The sequence below is a fragment of the Oryzias melastigma genome, linkage group LG23, assembly GCF_002922805.2.
Source record: "Oryzias melastigma strain HK-1 linkage group LG23, ASM292280v2, whole genome shotgun sequence".
NCBI classification, from domain to species: Eukaryota; Metazoa; Chordata; class Actinopteri; order Beloniformes; family Adrianichthyidae; genus Oryzias; species Oryzias melastigma.
This window is the reverse complement of record NC_050534.1, coordinates 21,783,177-21,804,937: the sequence shown is the minus strand read 5'-3', so window position 1 is coordinate 21,804,937 and position 21,761 is coordinate 21,783,177. Positions and strand designations below refer to the sequence as shown.

Sequence of the window (21,761 nt, the reverse complement as noted above, 5' to 3'; positions counted from 1 at the left end):
TAAACTAATATTTCAGCTACATGCTGTTTTGGCTAATTTAGTTTTTTTCAGTCTTTTAGGATATTTTTAGGCTACATACTCGCTGTTTTGGCTGATTTAGAATATTTTTGAGTTTTTCAGCTAATTTGGCACTTTGCTAATATTTTAGCTAGTTATCAGCTTCCGCGTTTTCAGCTATCAGCTTCAGTGTTTTGGCTAATTTAGGCTTTTTTTCATTTTTTTAAGACTAATTTTGAGTTTAGCTAAAATTTCAGCAATTTTTGCTAAATTAGAAATTTTTCAATTTTCTCAGCTAATTTAGCTAATATTTCAGCTGTTTTGGCTTTTTGAGTTTTTTTGTCTAATTCAGCTTCAGCGTCTCAGCTATCAATTTAAACATCTTCAGCTATTAATCTATTACAGGTCATGCTATATATCTAGTTTTTAAAATTTCTTACTATTATTTTTTCTGTGAAGATTACAGAAATGAATTATTGAATATTTGTTTTTGTAAGGTTTACTGGAAAACCATAAATCTGTACATTTAGGCTGTGATTGTTAAACTTTTTCTGCTAGCCTACAAACCGACCCCGGCCCCCCATCAAAACTGATGTGCGGCCCTCACAAAAAAAAGTTTGTGGACCCCTGGGATAAACGACGGTGTTCCTTTCTGGCTGAATTTTGACCATCGAGCTTTTTACCTCGGATTTGCTTCCAGTTTTCCAAAGAATCCCACAGAGGCTTACCAGAAACCCGGAGAGTCTTTCCTCGCCGGAGCTCGCGGTAGGGCCGAGTCTGAGCTCTCAGCGGCGGCGGAGTCTCAGTCGAGCCAAACCGACACCAATCTGTCAGGCGTCCCACAAACACAATAATGACGAGGAAATGAAGACGAGGAACTGAGAGGAGGAAGCCTAAACCAACGGAGACGCTCTGTCACTCATGGATAAATGATGTTCTCTGCGTTCGTCCCCCTCTTTCCTGCGAGCTGTTAGCTCTCCGATCTGTCTTGTTTATCTCATTGTTAACAGCGACAGCCTCATCTGCATTTAAACTCCATCAGCGCGGGGGCAGGTGAGTCTGGCTGACAGCTCTCGCGTCTAATGAAGCAGCAGATAAAAATATCACTTCTATTTATTAAGAACAGAAGGGGAGCGGCGGCGGCGGTGGAGGAGCGAGCGGCAGTTTAATGAGCCAAATTTAGCTGAAAACCCGCCACAATGTGCACATCAATGTGGATTCTCAACAGAAACACGGTCATAAATTAAAAAGAGATGATCGGCTCCGCCTGTCAGCTCGGCTTCTCGTCACCGACGTCGACACTCCGGTGTTTTGAAGATTTCCTCCAGGAAATCTGCTTCATTTGGGCTTTTACTTTGAAAGGAGAGACAACTCCAGTGAGTTATTCTGCAATAAAAGCTTAACTCCTGGATAATGTGATATTCCTCAGACCTGCAGGCTTCTCAAATCACATGAATGTTTGGTTAAACCAGACTTCTCTGCTGCGAGGAAGAAGGATCGGATACAGAAACGTACCGAATTTCACGTTCCTCACGTGAGCTGGCATCATTTAGAAGAGATGTTTGCTTCATCTTTGAGTGAAACTGTTGGTTTAAAGGACTTGGAGTTTGTCAGAGTTAATATTTTGTGACAGAAAATCTTAGAAGTAAATGTCTAACGCTGCAGAGTTCCTCAGGAAACGACTGTTTGTGGGTTTTTGTTCTTCCTGTCTTTCATTATTTCCTATGGAGACCAAAACAAAAGTCTTATCACTTACATCCAAAATTTGGGAGTTTTCCCACATTATGTTCAAAAAGGGAATAGTTTATTATTTTTATATAAATCAAACAAAGCATAAGTGATATAATAATGATCAAACATATAAAACGCATTAATGGAACAGGCTGACGCATGTTTACTTTATTATTAGTGGGCGGTACGTCTCATGACAGCAGGTGAGGTGCTGCTTCACCTGCCTCCTGATCACACGTCCGCCGCTGAAACTAATTAAATAACTAAAAACTGCCAAACTTCCCTAATTACATCCAAAAACTGTTTTTACCCTTTAATTCTGGATCAAAACCACTCAATCGGGAAGGTCGATGCTGATTGGTTAGAAATTCTTCCAATCAGCATACAGAGGAATTTCTGACCAATAGGTTAATAATGGGACAGAAATCTCTCCATAGTTTAGTTATTTTCTGACAGGAAGCATTTTTTTTTCTTTTTTTTTAGAAAGACAAAAACAGAAATACTGACTTTTTTTTTTTTTTTTCCAAAGCAAAAATGTAGCTGCCCCGCCCCTGAGCTGTGATTGGCTCATCACTGTCTAACATGTGATGACATCAGAAATGTATAAACTAAATCAGATTCAAAGATTCTCCAGAGTCTTCAGGAATATTTTTGCATTTTATTTTCATGGAAACATTTTCTTACATGATGTGACTTCACTGACCCTGACCTAATCTAAATGTTCCTTATTAATGTAAAATATTCACATTTACACGTCAAACGGGTTCATTTTTTGAACTTTACAGCAAAGTATTTTGAAAGACAGTCGTGTTTTTGTTTCTGTGCTGCAAGGTGCAGAAATGAAGCTTTTGTTTTCGGCTGCAGAAAGTTTCAGTGACATGAATGGAGATGTAGAAGTTTGAGGAAACCTGCAGCAGCTCGACGCTCAGAGATGATGTCTGTGTTGTAAGTGAGCCTGTGATCCCGAGTCTGAAGTGCAATATGTCAGCAACACCCCAGAGTGAGGAGCCTGGCTCTGCGCCGCTAATGCGCTCTTCAAACCTGCTGTAATCAGATGTAATGTACAGGAACAATGTGGCGCAGGAATCTGCATGGAGAGCGACTCCCCGCCGGTCTGCGGCGCCGCTGATGAGCCCCGAGGGAGGCGGCAGCTCGTTTCTCGTCGGTCAGGAGGAGTTTGACACCTTCCTTCAAAGTCACGGAGCGTTTCTGGGATTTATCCTCGGAGGTTTCTAATCCTGTGAAATATTCGTTTCAACTGCAAACGGAGACGACAACAAGGAGCTCGGCGGGAACGTGCCGACCCGCCGCAGAAACGTCTGACCTGTCAGATAAGACCCATGTGTCAAAGTCAAGGCCCGGGGGCCGGATCTGGCCCCCGGGGTAATTAAATCTGTCCCTCCAGATCATTATATTTTATTGTGATTAATGACCCGATGTTATCTTGAGCTCATTTCTAACTTGTACAATTTTGACAAAATTTTTATGGAGAGTAAAATATTAAAGTTATTTAAGGTTTAAGTTGATTTATTCTGAATAATATTCCTGCATTTTTACTATTCATAATTATGTTAAGAAGTTAGTTTTAAAAATTGACATTCTGCTATCTTTTTGGACTATTTTGGCATTTACTGAGATTTTTAGGCTATTTTGGAGTTTAGCTAATATTTCAGCTACACGCTAGCTGTTTTGGCTAACTTTAGTTCATATTGGAGTTAGGCTAATATTTACATGCTAGCTGTTTTGGCTAATTTTGATTTTTTTTTCTGTTTTTTTAGGCTATCTTGAAGTTTGGCCATTTGTTTTTAGCAACATGCTAGTTGTTTTGGCTAATTTAGGCTTTTTTTAGTTTTAACTCCATTTTGGAGTTTAGCTAATATTTCAGCTACAACCTAGCTTTTTTAGCTAATTTTAGTTCATGTTGGAGTTAGGCCAATATTTTCATCCTAGCTGTTTTGGCTAATTTAGATTTTGTTTTCTGTTTTTTTTGGGCTATCTTGAAGTTTAGCTATTTTTTTTTCAGCAACATGCTAGCTGTTTTGGCTTATCTGTTTTTTTTGTTTGTTTTTTTTTTTGTTGTTTCTTTTTTTAGGCTAATTTGGCATTTAACTAATATTTTAGCTGGCTATCAGCTTCAGCATCTTCAGCAGCCAAATTCAGCTTCCAGCATTCACACTAGCATTATTACAGGTAAGGCTATAAATCTTGTTCATATTTATGTTAAAAAGTCACGGTTTTAAAGTTTTTAAAATGTAATTTTAGAGTGTTCAATAAACATTTATCCTGTTCGGCCCGTGACCTCAGGAGTGTTTTGGATTTTGGCCCCTCTGTGACTGAGTTAGACCCTCCTGAGTCCTTTCTACTGCAGCTTCTGTTCATCTGCAGGCGGTGACCACACCGCTCCTTCAAGAGCTTTTGATCTCATTCATTTACCGCTGGAGCCAGAGGTGAACATGTAAGGCCTGACGGAGCGCGTTAAGGGACAAAAACGTCCGGGTCGTGCGTGCGTGGCCGAGCCGTCACATCCTGCTGTTCTTTCATGGATTCAGCGCATCCGTCAGACCTTCCTGTGGTGGAGGAGTGATGCAACAAACAGAAATGAGCGCCGAGCTGCAGCTTCTGCCGCCGTTTTCAGCGGCGTGAACGCACCGCGAGGAGGCAGAGAATGTTTTCTTCAAGCTGCTGCAGGGAAGCTATTTCAGTGAAAAACACACAATTACACGCCGGCACTCGCCTAATCTCAATGTCACGCTCAGTGTTTGATGTGCACATGAGTGACATTTGTTTGAGCGTGCACGTGGAATGAGGGAGTCAAGGGCGTCACTTTTGCTGTAAATGATTTCATAGAAAAAACACTTTTTCACTCAAACTCTCAAACTTTCCAGTGATTGTTCTGGAGAACACCGAGACTTTTCCTGATGTCATCCAGCAAACGAGAACTAAACATGGGAAAGAATGAACCAAAAAAGTTACTTTGAGATGTTTGGATGAAGCAGAAGCTGATTCGTTTTTCTAATTTGTCATTTTCCTGATCATCCATCCATCCATCTTCCTCCGCTTCATCCTGACCAGGTCGCGGGGGAAGTAGTCTATTCTAAGATGCCCAGACTTCCCTCTCCCCGGTCACTTCCTCCACCTCCTCTGGGGGGATCCCGAGGCGTTCCCAGACCAGCTGAGAAACATAGTCTCTCCAGCGTGTCCTGGTCTTCCCCGGGGCCTCCGCCCAGTGGGACATGCCATAGACTTCCCCAGGGAGGCTGAGATTCCCCGGTAGTTGGAACACACCCTCCGGTCCCCCTTCTTGAAAAGGGGAACCACCACCCCAGTCTGCCAGTCCAGAGGTACGGTTCCTGTCTGCCACACAATGCTGCAGAGACGTGTCAGCCAAAACACTCCCACAGCATCCAGAGACTTGAGGTACTCAGGATGAACCTCATCCACCCCCGGAGCCTTACCACCGAGGAGCTCTTTCACAACCTCGGTGACCTCAGCTTGGGTGATGGACAGTTCCACCCCAGTGTCCTCAGCCTCTGCTTCCTCAACGGAAGGCGTGTCAGCAGGGTTGAGGAGATCCTCAAAGTATTCCTTCCACCGCCCGACAATGTCCCCAGTTGAGGTCAGCAGATCCCCACCTGAAACGGTGCCTGTAGAAAATTGCTTTCCCCTCCTGAGGCGCTGGATGGTTTGAGAGAATCTCTTTGAGGCCAACCGATAGTCCTTCTCCATGGCCTCACCAAACTCCTCCCAGGACCGAGTTTTTGCCTCCAACACGGACCGGGCCGCAGCTTGCTTAGACTGCCGGTACCTGTCAGCTCCCTCTGGGGTCCCACAAGCCAGCCAGGCCTGATAGGACTCCTTCTTCAGCTTGACGGGATCCCTTACTTCCAGTGTCCACCACCGGGTTTGGGGGTTACCGCCACGACGGGGACCAGAGACCTTGTGACCACAGCTTTGCTCAAAACGTGGTTAAACTAAAAAATAAAACAATATGTACTAACACTACCTGAACCATTTACAATAAACCTTTAACGATAGTTTAGTTGCTGATGTCTGTGTGGCCCTGCGACGGACTGGAGAACTGTCCTTAACCCAACATTAGCTGGGATAGGCTCCAGCATCCTTAAGGGGAAGAAGGCAGATTTTGAAGACGGACAGACAGAAGTAAAAATGATTCAAACCAACAATCTTTTCTGCTGAATATCAAAATAAAATCCTCTGCAGGTCATTAGAGATGAAACGAGTCTGTTTAAAGATGCTGACAGGCTGAGCGGACAGCGGGATGAAGCGCGGCGGCGTCCCGCTGTCCGTATCCCGCTAACATCTGGTCTGGAGGTTCTGTGAGTTCTGCTGTTTTTATATCAGACGGCTCGGTTCTCCAGGATAAACATGACACATGACCCATGAGCACAGCAGCGAGCAGGACCCGAACCAAACTCTTTCTCTGGATCCACACAGGAACCACGTAAACCAGAACTTGACCTGATTGTAAAAAGGAAATGTTCAGGTCTTTGGGGTGAAAAACTTCAATTTAAATGTCTTAAAATGTGAAAAATCTTTGGAGCCAAAACAAAAGTCTGATCCGATTTTTATTTATCTAAACAGAATAAAAACAAGAAAATGATCCTGATTTGAATATTTAGAGTTTTATGATCAATTCTGAACATTTTCACAAGATACTTTGAAGTTTTTATTTATTCTATGTGTTTGTCAGTTCGTAAACATCGTTTGAAGGATTTAAAAAAATATTTATTTGTAATCAAAAAGACCCAACATGAAAAAAAACCTAAAAAAATAACTTCCAAAGCTGTTCCTGTTGTTTTTGCTCTAAATGAATTATTTTAGGAACGCTTTTAGCTGATATTTCAATTTCATTTGTCCTTCCCCACTTTTGTAGCTGATTTCTGCCATTAATATTTGATCATTTTTCTGTAATTACTTAAAATGTAAAGTTGTATTGATTTGTCTTTTTTTAACTTTTGTGAGGCACTTTGTGAGTTGATCTGTGAAAAGTAATATAGAAATAAAGATTTACTTATTTAGTGAATTTATATGGAAACAGCCCAACTCAGAAGATTGTGACGTCTTTGCTTTTTGGAGAATTTTCAGCGTTTTTACTTATAAAAATACTTCTTAGTTCTCATTTTTCTGTAAATGCTCAGAACCTTTATGAGGCTGATTTAGGTCATATATAAAACTCTCTCTCTATATATATTTGAATTGATCTGCACCTTTTCTTCAGCTCAGAACCTTGCGGACTCCCGAGGTGTCGGTTGATCCGCCTCCGGCTGCATGGCGGTTCCTCTCACTTCCTGTCATTAGTCACCAGTCCCTCCTCTTCAAAGTTTAAAGGAATGTGCTGCCTTGGTGGGTCATAAATAATGGCTGATAAAGATGAAAGCTGGAGGAGAAACGGGAGCCAAGCTCGTCCCCCGGGGGGTCGAGTTTGTCCGAGTCGACCTGGAAAACAGAGAAAAGCTTTAAATACACAAAAGAATAAAACAAACATTTGAGTCTGAAAATGGAAACATTGGATTCACTAAAAAGAAATGAACTAAAGTGTTTTTGTAAAAAACTTTCAGTCAACTTCTTGTGAAAATGGAAATAAAAACGTAAAGAATGTTTCAGTGTTTGGAGGAATCCGTGTCCAACAATCCTTTTAAACTGTCACAGCAGGTTAATAATAACAACAATGTTTTGTATTTATCTTTTCTGTTTTTCTTATCAGGTCCCTTCATTTCTCCATTGACTTCTATGTTCAAACGACAGAATTTTTTTGTCACGTTAAAACTTTAAAACTGTAACTTTTTAACATAATTCTGAATAATAAAAAGCAGGAATATTATTGCAGAATAAATCAACTTAAACCTTAAATAACTTTCAATATTTTACTCTCCATAAAAACACATTTTGTCAAAATTATATAAATTAGAAATGAACACAAGATAACATCAGGTCATTAATAACAATAAAATAAAATGAACTGGAGGGCCGGATAGAATTACCTGGAGGGCCGGATCCGGCCCCCGGGCCGAGACTTTGACACGTGCTTTAAAGGATGAAACTCTGTTTTGCGTTTAAATGACAAAAATCATTTTTTATCTGTGAACTTGAAAGCTTCCATGCTTTTATTGTGAAAAGCTTGATTTGATCTGAGTATTAAAGAGGGGTTAACATTCCTCTGGAGGCGGAGCTTATCGTCTGTCAGACGTCACCTCTTTGTTGACCTCTGAAGGAGGCGACCATCGCTGTGAACATCTGATGTTCTGATATGTCATCACAGCTCCTGGAGAGTGCGCCCCGCCCCTGATGGAGACGGTTTGGAGCGACGGATGCGGCGGGCGCCCTCTGAGCTCCGTTTGATCCGTCATTTACAAACCGCATGAGTCATCTGCACGGCGGCGGCTCACTGCGGGGACGCAGGAATCACTCCGCTCTGATAGGTACGGCGGCTGCAGCGGGACGCTGCTCTTTAAAGTCAAATCTGAGGTGATCCAAACACGGCGGCGAGGCGGGAGTCGCCGCCATCTGAACATCGGTGTTTTAGAGGAGAATCACAGGCGGGAGACAAAACAACAAACATATTTTTGAAATTGTAGCACTTTGGTCGACTTTACATCCAAATGTGTATTTTACTGGTTTCACTACAATAGTTTCCTCTTCGCTCTGCTGATGCTCAGACCACTGACTGTATAAGAGATCTGGACAGAGCGAGTGTGACCACAACCAAAGAAAATGCTTTTAGTGAATTCAGTCGCCTTTTTTTGGGCCGCCACCATGTCGGAACCAGACCTCATCAGTAAGCAGTGATTGGTCCCAGTCGCTCTGAGTTGATGTTTCTATGGCAACCAGTGTCACCAATAGGGAGTGAGCTTGTTGGAAGGCCACGCCCCCTCCCTTTTTGATTTGCATGAATCAAACGTTTTGACCGTTGGCTGTAGCGTCGGTCCCCATGTACGGTCAACAGTGGTGACCATTTACCCAGAATACACCTGCAGTCCATTCGAAAGTAACAGGAAGTTTGAAACTCACTCAGGCTTTTCAAAATAAATCTGATATCTGACTGAGAAATGTCATCGGAGGTTTGCAAACGTCAGATTCCTGCCGCATGTTTTGGGGCGTGTCCACATCGGCTGGAGATCTTTCGGGAGGGGGTGTTGGTTTCCAAAGCTTTGGTATAAAATAGTATTTTCAAATATTGATTATTGATATACCTCATTCTCATTTCTTTTTTTTTTTCTTTTTCTCTTTTTTTCCTCCATTTGTGTTTATACACAGAAATAACGAGGAGGTACGGTGTGTTAGCATGTCCATTTGATCAGCGTTCTTTATTTTTTTCCTTCCTTTTTTGTTTTCCTTTTATTTTTTGTCTTTTTTTCCCGTTTCTTTTAATTTTTTTTCCACCCCTTTTCCTTCTTTGTCTTTCCATTTTTTTACTTTTTTCTTTTTTTCTATTTCTTTTGTTTTCTTTAAAAAAAATCTTAATCTTTTTTTTTTCACTTTTCATCCTTTTTTACCTTTTCATTTGAATTTGTGCTTTTGTCCTCTTCCCATTTCCTTTTTTCATTTTTTCTTTTTTTTTCTTCATTTTTTACCTTCCTATTCTTTTAAATTTTTTGTCATTTTTATTTTTTTTCTCTTTTTTGATTTTTCTTTTTTTCCTTTTTTCTCTTTAATTTTTTTCCCTTTCTTCATTTTTTATTTCCAGTTTTAGTTTTTCGTTTCTTTATTCTTCATTTTATTGCTTCCTATTATTTTTTCATTTTTTTTCTCACATTTTTTTTCCTTTTTCTTCTTTTTCTTTCTTCCTGTTTTTCTGTTTCCCTCCGTTTGTGTTGATACACAGAGATGAGGAGGAGGTACGGTTGGGTTAGCGTGTCTGTTTTTTCAGCTTTTGAGCCAGATTTTCTGACTTTTCATGTGACTATTCATTACTGAGGCAAACTAAATCAAACAAACCTTGAAAGTTAGTATTTCCCTTATAGTTGTGTCGCTCGGCGAACACCTGAGCCTGAATGCATCAAAGCGCCGGTTCGGGGGACAGGAGGAGGCTTGTAGCGGCGTTTTGAGGAAGCTCCTGGAAGCCGGCGCCGATGCTCATGAAGGAAGTGATGTGTGAAGTTTGGGCTGCGCTCACCTGAGGCCTCCGCCTGCTGATCTGTGTGCAGCTCTATGCAAATGCATCCGTGTGGAGGCGCACACGCGAGGCCCACGGATGCGCTGCGTGTTGCTGCGTGATGCCTGATTCTCACCCATGTGAATAAAGTATATTTGGATTTGAATTTGAAAGGCGTCCTGACAGACAGAAGGGAGATGTTGCTCTGTTTTCCCTGCAGGCTGCTCTTACATTTAACTGTGTTCAACCCACAACATTCACACGACATAAATAATTCATCGGGGAGTGTGCACCTTCCTTTGTGTGGATTCCTAACCGCTCATATCTGCTGCTGACGGCTCCAGATCTGGCCGGGCCGCTCCCCTCTTATGCAGTGATTTAGAAGGTGAATGTGGAGTGTGTCCGTGACATGCGGAGAATAAACGCGTCTCTGAAGGCGTGGAGCGCACGGGCGCATCCCGATCGATATTTAGCTGCAGCTATTTAAACGCTGTCAGGCTGGCTGCGCGGGACGTGGAGGCCGCTGTCTTGGCGTGGAAGGGGCTCTGAGAGCGGCGAAGTGCTCTGTAATTACAGTGTGTGGTCATGCAGATGGAGGGAAGCAGTTGAGAAGTTCTGTGCAGAACCTCGGGGTAGAACTCAGCGGTGTCCTGTTAGCCTCCTTCATGTTTGATGCTAAACAGACTCGGTCCTGATGAAATCCCGTCAGCGCCGTTCGCCCGCTCACTACATTATTCAGGTTGTTTTGGAGGGCTGCGGTTTCAATAAACTCTTCAGGAGCTGCAGCAGCGCCGGCGCGGACGGAATACTGATTTACGGTGTTGGCGAAGGTCCCGCGGCCCGGCGGGTCAGGGGAACCACAGGGAGCCGACTGTGAGGCTAAAGTGACAGAATGCATTCAGCAGGAAGAGGAAAAATCCCCGAAAACGAGGAAACACAAAAGTGGCAACAAACAACCTTAAAGCTACAGAAAGTTAAGACTATTGTAACATTTCTGACATCCGTCAGTCAAGACGATCAATTCTACAGAAATCTGAGTTTAATGTTGAAGATTTACTCTGATGAGAATTCTGTTTTAGTATCTCTAATGTCTTATTGTAGCATTTTTCTGATGATAAAATGACATAAAGCCACTTGAATGAATGAAGTGGTTTATTTAGATCAATCAGGTAATAACAGATCAAATATTAGGTTATCAATCACACATTGAGGAAGTGAACTTATATAATCCCACCGCGGTTCAACCGTAACATTTCCTCTCCATGAATTATCAACAACATTCAGATTAACATTTGAATTCTGAGGATGTCTTTATTCAAACAGTTGTGAATCAAGAACAGATAAAAAATGTTTGAAAAAGATCATATTTATAATGTAGAAACTACAGGCTCCCTGAAGGAATGAGGAGTCTTATATGCACCAATGAGTGGTTATATATTTTCCTTTTTTTTTGGTTCTTTGTTTTTTTTCTTCTATCGTTTCTATTTTCCCCTTTTTTGCATTCTTTTTCTTTTTTCTCTTTTTTGTCTTTTTTTCTTTTTCTTTCCATTTTTGTTTTCCTTTTTCTTTTTTCTTTTTTGTTTTTATTTCTTTTTTTCCTGTTTTCCTTTAACCTTCTTTTTCTACGTTTTTTGTCTTTTTCCTTTTTCTTTTTTCTTGTTTTAATTTATTTCTTTTTTTATCTTTGTTTCTTGTTTTCCTTGTTTTCCTTTTACCTTCTTTTCCTACCTTTTTGTCTTTCCCCATTTTCTTTTTTTCTTTCTCTTTTTTCCTTTTTTGTTTTTCCTTTTTCATACTTTTGTCCACCTTTTGGCCTTTTTCTTTTCTTTTTTGTTGTTGTTTTTTTCTTCATTTTTTTTTCTTTTTCATTTTTTTATATTTTTGTCCACCTTTTTGCCTTTTTTCTTTTTTCTTTTTTTTTACTTCAGTTATTTCTTTCCATTTCTTTTTATTTTTTTTATATTTTTTCTTTTTGTCTTTTTTAGTGATTTTCTTTTTTTTCCCTTTTCCTTTTTTTTTAAGTTTTTCTCTTTCCCTTTTTCATCATTTTTTTTTCCTTTTTTCACACAACTTTCTTCAACTCAGAGGTAAATTTCTAAGGCTTTCCTTCCGCTCTTCACAAACTGTCTTGAAACTGAGAGATTTTTGGATTTCACCAAAAGTCAAACGGAAAAGATTTCTGGATACGTCTAGAAGATCGATCAGTAGAAGATTGGATTTGGACTTTACTGTCAGGATCTTCTACCGTGAAAACGTCTCAGACTCCAGTTTATAATCACACTTAAGGAGCCTGAAAATCATTTGGATCATTTACAGTCATCTATTCATTTACGTCCAACTTCCTGTTTCTGAGCAGTCAGTCCCTCTCTAACTCGCCCACACAGTCGTGGTTCTGATCCGGTCTGAGTGGGAGGTTTGGGTCTGAACTGATCGATTAGAATCAGAACTCTGATGGTCCAGATGACTGTTTCTTTGTTCGGGTCTCACAGACCCACAAACATTTACATTTACAGACTGTTTTAGTTGTTGTGCTGAAGTCAAACTTTATCCTCAGAAACTTCAACAGATCAGCTGCTGAAACTAAATATCGCATAAAATAATAATAAAGTGTCTTCAGGGTCAGAAAACTATCGATAAAAGATAGTTCTGGTTTGTTGTGATCTGAAGGACAAGATCTTTTCACAGTTACTCTTTATGAGCCTTTAAATACAAATTTGACCTTCGCCACAAAGTCAGAAACTCACCAAAATCTGTACACAGAGAGTACCGGATAAAGAGGAAGTTTGGTGAAATAACAGTCAACCAACCCCCACCAACCGCCCCCCCACAATAAATAATTTAATACATTCAAAAACATGACATCACAGCAGAGAAACCATCAAAAAAATGACGGGACAAAAGTCTCTGGCTTGGTGGTCGTGTGTGAAATTTACCGTTATTTTACATTTTCCCAACAAAATAAAAAAATTTAAAAAAATGTTTGTTTCAATGATCTTCATTAAAAATGTTTTGTTGACCTTTGACCTCAGGAAGAGGCCGCCATTTTGAATTTCTGAAAGAAAAAGTCTTTAGTATCATGTCCAAATTGGAACTGCTCCCAGAGATTTTGACATATCGCCTCCTAACTCTGTGAGCGTCGTTGGGAAGCAGCTTGGTAGAAAAATGGGTTTTATAGTTTATAGATTTTGAAGGCCGTTTGTGTGGTAAAATGGCGTTTTGCTTTTGCTCAAACATTTTTTACCTTGTTGGGGAAGTTCCACACATGAATCGTTGGCTCAAGATGAAAAAAACTAAATGACAAACGATACAAATAGATCAGGAATAAGGGCATGGTTAACAAAAACCATCTGTTGCTAAGGAAATGTAAAAAAGTACTTTTGCTGATTCTTCTAAAAGTTACATAGACGTGTCTGTCTCTCCCAGACGACCAAAAAATACAATGGTTGCTATGGAGATAAACTTATAGAGAAGCCACCATTTTCATTAAACTGTCATGTGTGACCAGGGGATGTGTACAAAATAAAGTCCCAAAAATGGCCATAAAAATCCGAATTTTTAAATTATTATTTGAAGAAATATTTAATTATTATTTCAGAAAAGGAAATATAAACAGAAAACTCCTCTAGAAAAGTCTTAAATTCGATTGTTTGTTTTTCCTGCTGTTCTTCTTTGTTACCTGAAACATCTTAACTTTATTTGAACCTTTCACTCAAATCTATTTCATTCTGATAATCCTCTAAAATGATTTCTGTCACGAGTCCAGGATGATGGAGATCAAACCTTCAAAGGTTTGGATCCGGTTCCCGTGATCTGAGTTTCAGCATCAGGTGGAACGGTTCTGTTTCAGGGAATGAAGCTGAAAATCAAACTGTTCATTTTATCCTGAATCTTCATTAAACTTCTAGAATGTTTTCTGTCTTCAGCCTCTTTCTCTGGTTTTGCTTCTCGTCTTCATGCCGCCGTCTGCTCGAGCGCCGGTGTCGGATGAGCTGCAGGGTTCTTCCTCCAGCCTGTTGCCGTGTTGGTGGTTTCCGTGGAAACCGGCGTGTTTCCTCTGATGTGTGGCCGTGGTTTGTGATGCTGGACGGATCTGTGCGTCCTGCTGTGAAGATGAGGAGTGGGCGAGAAGCGGGGCGAAGGCCGCCGTTGTTTCTCTCAGAGCAGGTGCTGAAATGTGAGGATAATGAACGGAAATGTCGAGTTTGGAGCGATTTGTTTACGGAAAGCTGCTGGGCGCCGCGATGCTCACAGACCCAAAACCGGCGTCCCTGCAGGAGACTTTGATCCGGTTTCAGAGGAGGAAATGGAAACGTAATTACAGCGCCGGGAACAATGCTGCAGGTGTGACCAAAACAACAGCGTTATTGAGCTTTAGGCCGCTTGAGGTAATTCCATAAACGGATGGATGCAGGAATGACGAGGGAGGAGGACGAGGGAGGAGGACGAGGGAGGAAGACGAGGGAGGAGGACGAGGGAGGAGGACGAGGGAGGAGGACGAGGGAGGAAGACGAGGGAGGAATACGAGGGAGGAGGACGAGGGAGGAAGACGAGGGAGGAAGACGAGGGAGGACGAGGGAGGAAGACGAGGGAGGAAGACGAGGGAGGAGGACGAGGGAGGAGGACGAGGGAGGAGGACGAGGGAGGAGGACGAGGGAGGAAGACGAGGGAGGAGGACGAGGGAGGAAGACGAGGGAGGAAGACGAGGGATGGGAAGTTCGGAAAAGTTTGTCGTTTGACTCAAAGTGATGAACGCTTTGATGCTGAGACATCAGATCAGTTTGGAGGTTGAATTCCTCTGACGTTGTGCCTTTGTGCGTTCCTCTGGAGTCGGAACTGTGGAGGGAAAATAGACTCACCAAAATGTTCGCGTAACTTTGGATTTGTGCGCGATTCTTAGATTTGTGTTTGATTTTAGATTTGTACGTGTGTTATTCTTAATTTGTCTGGGATCTTTGGATTTGTGTGAGATTTTGGATCAGCGCGTAACTTTAGATTTCTGCCTGCATTAATTTTCATTTGTGCGTGATTTTAGATTTGTGTGTAATTCTTGATTTGTGTGTACCTGAGTCTATTTTCTCTCCAAACGGAACGCCTGCTTGGAAAGTCACAAATAAAGTTCTGGATTGGTCCAGTGGACCTCCAGCTGCAGATTGACGTCCGTGGATCAGCTGGAGACCCGGCGCCGTTTTGACTCCAAGAAGCTGCTGGAATCCCACCTGAGGCTCCGCCTCCTTCAGAGAACAAGCCTCCAGATCAGAAAGCAGAGTATTGCGCGAGCAGGTGAGCTGCAGAGATTAGTCTGTGGAGCTGAATGTAAATAATATTTTCTATAATGACCTGTCAGCTCAGCCCTGAGGCTCACTAATGTGTTTTTAATAGTCTCCCTCTCTGCAGACGGCTTTTGTTGTCCACAAAGTTGCGGCGAGGAAAGCGATCTCGCCGAAGAGAGCAACTTCATGAGCTCCCGAGCTGAGAGCAGAACTAACTTCATGCTTCGGCAGCTCAGAAAATACTCCGAGAGTAAAGAGTCCAGCCGGCGGCTGTCCTCCGCCGCTCTTCAGGCGCTCTCCAGGCGTCTCTGAGGCAGAACGCCGCCTGTTCTCTCCACAAGCCTGTGGTTTTGTTTTTGAGCGGCGCCCACGCGTGTCACGCCGCTGCCTGTGATCTTCCGTATCGCCGTGCGTTCACTCCGCTGGGTTTGTGGCGCCGTGACGACACTGAAACCTTTTGAAGCCGTCGGCCTCGGTATCTGCACGGCGCAGAAACGAGCGAGCTGCGGTGTGTTTACCGAGCGGCGGCACTGAGCACGCCGTTTAAGCTCCAAGTGACCCCGGTGACCCCGCTTCTCCGTGGCGTGGCGCGAGCACCGATACACAGACGGCGAATTCTTTTCTGGGGTTTGTAAGGAGAAAAGCAGCTGCAGGGAAGAAGAAAACTCCTGAACTTCAGCCTGAAGCTCAGACGCTGTGACCTCGGCTCTTATCACGGCCAAACAGGAAACGCTTTTTATTAAAGATTATTACAGCTGAAAATCCGTTTCTGTGTGAGGGTCAAAGGTCGCCTCCCTAAATCAGGTTGAGCAGGATTTGATGGTGACGGATGATTTGTATCTGCAGTGAGAATGCTGCTGCTGAGGAGTCTAAAGCTCTAAAGCTGCCTTCAGTCTGTGACCGAGCCGCTCTGATTAGACTGCTGATGCCGTCCGGCGAGGGCGCCGATAAACCGCTTTCATTCAACCGTCACCGAGCAGCAGGGAGGATGTTAACGGGAGCAGTTTCCATGCTCCGTCAGATCCAGGAGCTCCTCCCAGTTAACACCAGAACTTCAGCGCCGCTCTCGACGGTGTTTGAACTCATCAACAGGCGTGTCCAAACGACTAAGAGGAACAGATTAGCCGAGTCTCACGGTCTCTGAGCTAGCATCAGATGCAAACAAACACTTATGTTTTTACCAAATTGACAGTCAGTTTGTCCGTTATCTGCTCCGTTCTCTCCCAGTTAGCTTGTCGTAGTTAGCATGTTTCTTCATGTTGAAAACAGTAAAAATTTCTTGACATTTCTGGCAGTTATTTTGTATTTCACAGAAAAAAATGAGCCGATTTCCATTTGTCCTGGACGCGAAATGAGCTAGAATCACAGAAGGGTCACATACTGATCCTACTGATCTAGTTCATACTGATCTATACTGATCTAGTTCATACTGATCTAGTTCATACTGATCTATACTGATCTAGTTCATACTGATCTAGTTCATACTGATCTATACTGATCTATACTGATCTAGTTCATACTGATCTAGTATAAACTAGATCAGTATGAACTAGATCAGTATGTTTTAGGTCATACTAGATCAGTAGGATCTAGTTCATACTTGATCATATTGATCTAGTATGAACTTGATCAACATGATCTAGTTCACATGATCTAGTTCATACTCTAGTATGAACAATTGATCTAGATCATACTGATCATACTATGTGCCAGTTAAAATCATGCGATCTTGTTCATACTGATATAGTATAAACTAGATCATACTAGTTCATCATGAACTAGATCAATATACTTTAGTTCATACTAGATCAGTAGGATCTAGTTCATACTAGAGTATGAACTAGATCCTACTGATCAATATTATATGGTATTGGATCCCGGTACCAGGATCCTAACCTTAACCCAGTACCGAGCACAGACCGGTTCCGAATGCACTACCAGTTCTGGACGCGGTACCAGATGCGGACCAGGCTAGGATTAGGGTACCTGTACCTGACGTGACCCGAGGTTTGGTCCACGCCCGGTACCGCGTGTGACGCAATGACTGGACCTCTGATTTAAGGGGAACGTCAAAAAGTGATGAGTTGGGATTTTGAACGTGTTGGCTTGATCCATAAAAGGGGCGGGGCCTTTTGATTTACTTGTTGCAGGTGCTTTGATTGAAGACTTTGGCACCATTTCAATCCACTTCCTGATCTTGTCTGATTTCTGTTCCTCCATCAAACCCATTTTGTGCGTTTTGTTGCGTTAGTAGTTTTAAAGCTAGCGCTCGTGTACTCTGACAGCTCACTGAACTAAAGGAGATCTGCTTATAGATGTGAAATGTGCTTTGAAAAATGATTCTCCCTGAAAGAAAAATAATTCCAAGGATGATTTCTGCAGCGAGAACTCCCCGAGCGAGTTCAGCGGCAGAGGTGAAGCTCATGAATACACAACCGCATTGTGCACACAAATCTGCAACAAGCGCACGTGGCTGACGAGCGTGCTCGACCCTTCCACACCTCGCTTTTTAGGGGGTTTGAAACTAATTGAACCGGGTGGCGTGGCCCTGGGGCCTGACTGCTGGCAGCTCCATGAATTCAGAGCTGCTGTTGGCCTCTTTCACCTTTCGGTTGTTGAACACGTTTGAAAAAGGGACAAAATGAATTCAGAACAAGAGCAAAAAGCAATCAGTCTTTAGCTCAGTGCTAAAAAAGATGCACTTTGAAGAGGAAGTTAAAAAGCAGAAACAAAGGTTCCAAAATTTGTCCATTAATATTTATTTTTGACTCAAATTATGTGGAAAATGACTGTTTGTAAACTTGTGACCTTCATAATAACAATTTTGGTCATTAATGTTGCATTGCATTAAATAAAACATGACTTTTGGTCAGCTACATTTGGAGTCAAAATGTGATAAAAATGGAAAAATATCTGATAAATAAAAACGAGCAGAAAGTCAGGCGGTCAAAAGATTCAATTCTATCCAGGAAGTCTGAGATGATCTGATCCATAGTCAGCCATGAAGATGTTTTAGTGATTTAGAAAACTGTCAGGCAGCATCTGTTTTGTTCCTCCTGAGGATTGGGAGGTTGTGGTAGAATCCTGAACACTGGGATCTGTCCTTCAGCGGCTCAGAGAGCGAGACGTTTACATCTGAGTGGTCAGATGTTGTTGGGTTTTTGTCCCGACTCTTCTCTGCGGATCCTCTGGAAGTCATTCCGGCTGATGTTTTCCACCAGGGATGCTCATTCCTGGTTCTAAAGATTGACCACCCTGCCTGTTTTCCACTATAAACCTCTGTGGTTGAGGTCTTAGAGCACACCTGCACCTAACCGCCGTGGCGTTGGTCTGTCGCAGTCTCTGGCTCCAGTCAAAAGTCTCCATTACAATGCTACTCATCATACAGTATATGGACGTATGCTTTGGGCCCCCTCTGCCCCACTTTTTGAGGTTTTAGGTGTCCGCAACTCTCATGATGCGGTACCAGACATGGTAATGGACAAGGAACCAGTATGGGGTTAGAGTAAGAGGACTCGGTACCGGTCCATGTCCCAAGGACTTTTCCCTGTCTGTGGCCGGGTATCAAGTGGCCTTCGGACTGGTACCAGTTCGGAGGTTGGGGACTCCTGATTTAACGGGAACAGCCTACAGGTCAAAAAATGATGTTAGGGACACCTAAATCGTCAAAAACAACCCTGGAGGGGGTCCACACCATACGTCCATATATGACGAGCTAAGAGTGGCAATGCTTTCTCCAGCACAGTGAGCACAGCGGTACAGTAGGCCGCGGTATTTAATGTTGTCACCGTTACGACTTGGTTGTGTCACCAACATGGAACTGCTTTCGTTTGTGGGTCAAAAAAGACCCTTTTGTCATCAAGTTCTTCAGTTTTTGTAAATATCCAAATGATCTCTGGAGTCTAGTTTCCACTGGGCAGTACTGTATGGTCGAGTAATCTCGTCTGTCTGTAAAAGGTTTTGTCCTGTAGGAAGGACCTCTGGAGAAAAATAGTCTGTAACACGACTTTTCACACACAGCATTTTTACTGATGGAAATTTATTTTTTCCTGCAGTTATGAAACAGTTTTACCGACACACATCTCTTACTTCAAGGACGAAACTTTTATACAGACAAAACTTAAGCAACAAATCTAACTTTATAACGGAGCTACTGTTGATCCCCATTGATTGGCAGAAGGTCATAAAGCCAAAAGAAAGTGCCAAGAAAGTTCCTCTTTGCAATCTTCTCTCAAAAAACAAGAAATGCTTCGTATGTATGAAGTACCAAAAGCCAAGTGGCAATCCATTGCTGTTGTTGTTGTTAGCTTCACCTCGCCTTGACGGTTCAAACACTTGAATGACTTGGACCTTTCTAATCCGGACTGTGCCGCTCAGTCTTCACGAGGATTTAAGGACTGGATGGTCGTAGGTCTTAAGCTACTTCAGCCCTGTTGGGGTTTTAAGGAGGTCTCACTCATTCTGGCATCACAACTCAAATTCTTGAAGATCAGGTGAAGGTCCCGTGGCCTCAGCGGTCCCAGAAACCGAAGGAATCGTACTTTAGGGTCAGATGTCCTCCAACACAGAACAGCTGATGAAGAGGTTCTGAAGGAGGAAGACTTGTCGGATCACTTCCAGACCGTAATATTCCTCTTTTCAAACCAATGCTTCTGTTTCACTGATTGTGTATTTAGGGTCATTGACAATATCTAACAAGAAACGACGGAGGTAGAGTGGTCAACCTATAATGAGGGTTCAATTCCCTCCCCGAGGTCTCAAACTGTCCTTGAGCAAGATAGTGACCCCCACATCGCCTGTGAACCGATTTGGGCCTTAAAGCAAAGTAGAAGAATTAGTTTCCATAATCATACTTGAGACTTGAACTTTTTGTTGGTAACCACCAGCGAATGACAGAAGTCCCAACGAGCCGTCGGTGTTGTGTGCGGTTTGGTTTCCTTTGGAGTTTTAACTGACATACATGCATCTTTGGAGAATCAAATGTTTTTAAAGCTGCAGCAGGTTTGTGTTTAGACCACATGTGCACACCGACCTCAGAGAAGTTCAATCAGAACAATCACAGCAAACAAACCGACACAACCGGGTCAAGCAGAAACCGGCAGAGTTAGGATTCCTTGGTGTTTTTTATATTTTAATTCACCAACAAGCAAAAAAAACATTGTAAATGGAAGTGCCTTAAGAGAAACAAAAATCTAAATGTATCTTTATGACTTTCAAAATAAAACTCCCCTTAAGTGCCTTTCCTTTATTCCTTTACAAAGATGGAGTTCAACATTGACATGAAAACATTCTTAGGAAAACATTTCCAGGAGGTCTGAGTTAATTTTTAAATATGTTGCTTACAGGAATACATTTCTCCTGACGCTGATGTGGAAGACGCAGACGGCAGGAATGAAACATAAATGTAGAACGTTCCGGACACAACGGAGACGAAGAAAAACCGTCAAAGAGAAACCTTTGTCTTGACTAAATCCAGACGCTTTAAGTCTCACTCCTACACAACGACACACACACACATGCAAATACAAAGATACACAGATGCACACACACCCCCACACCCCTGCACACAAAATACACACAGATGCACACACCATACAAACACAGACACAAAGATTTGCACATACCTATAAAAAGATGTGAGTACACACACATCAGTGCCTTATACCTATAAAGAGATGAACACACACGCACACCCCTGCACACACACACACACACACACACACTTTGCACTTACTAACACCTAATTTCTTCTCTGAAGTTCCTGTAGTTCTAAAGTTGTGACATAAGGAGAGAGGTGTCAGGCCTGTCAGCACTGGCTCTGAGTGCATGTGTGCGTGTGCATGTGCTCATGCATGTGTGCGTGCACGAGTGTGCCATACTTCTGCTTCAAAGCGTCTTTTGAGTTAATGGGTGTGTCATGACAGATTTTTGTCAGCCCCCTGCAGTGATTTAAGACTCTGTACTTGTATTAGTTAGTTGTTTGGGGGGGGGGTGCGCGCACGTATGTGTGTGTGGTAGCTGACTCAGATCCTAAGGGCCCCCCCCCCCCCTGGAGCTCAGCTGTCAAACGCTGTTTTTCTTTCCGGTCTTTTGTCTGCCTCTCTCGTTCTTCTCTTACTGTACATCAGGCGCTTTCCTGCAGAGCGCCAGCTGATGTCATCGTAAACCGCCGCCCGTCACACTCATCTCCATGTTTGCTCGGTGGATTCTGGTGGAGTGACCCCCATAGTCCAGTCTGAGGATGGTTCTGCAGGAGTTCTGATCTCCCAGCTGGAAGATAAAATTCTGTTTTAAGCATCAGCGCCTGTCAATCAAAGCCTAATTGGATCAGTGTGGACTGAGGTGCTGCAGGCGGGATCGGTCTGTAGTGGTCAGTGTTGCAGCAGATCTAAAGACCTTCAGTCGTTTCTTGTGGAACACAGACGTCCATCAAGTTGAGCTTTTTCCTTCAAAGTTCTGTCGAGGAGTCTTATCCTCACATGATCCAGACTTTAGTACAGAACACACATCCTTGATTGGTTCTGACCCGGTTATCCTGACCCTGGAGAGCCATGGTACGGACGCAGTTGGTCTCAGTCAGTATTCAGTCAAAATCTGCAAAAATATAAGGTAGTAAAATGCTTTGAAATGAAAGTTTCCAGCTTTGTGAA

At 42.6% G+C, this 21,761-nt stretch overlaps 1 long non-coding RNA gene across 1 annotated transcript in view; it reads left to right on the top strand.

The window, feature by feature from the left end:
* LOC118598087 overlaps positions 1 to 1,189 on the top strand; it is a 6,850-nt gene extending 5,661 nt beyond the window's left edge. The window contains exon 3 of the long non-coding RNA XR_004947187.1: positions 698 to 1,189. This is a non-coding gene — a long non-coding RNA (uncharacterized LOC118598087). The remainder of the gene's footprint in view (positions 1 to 697) is intronic.
* The last annotated feature ends 20,572 nt before the right edge of the window (positions 1,190 to 21,761 follow it).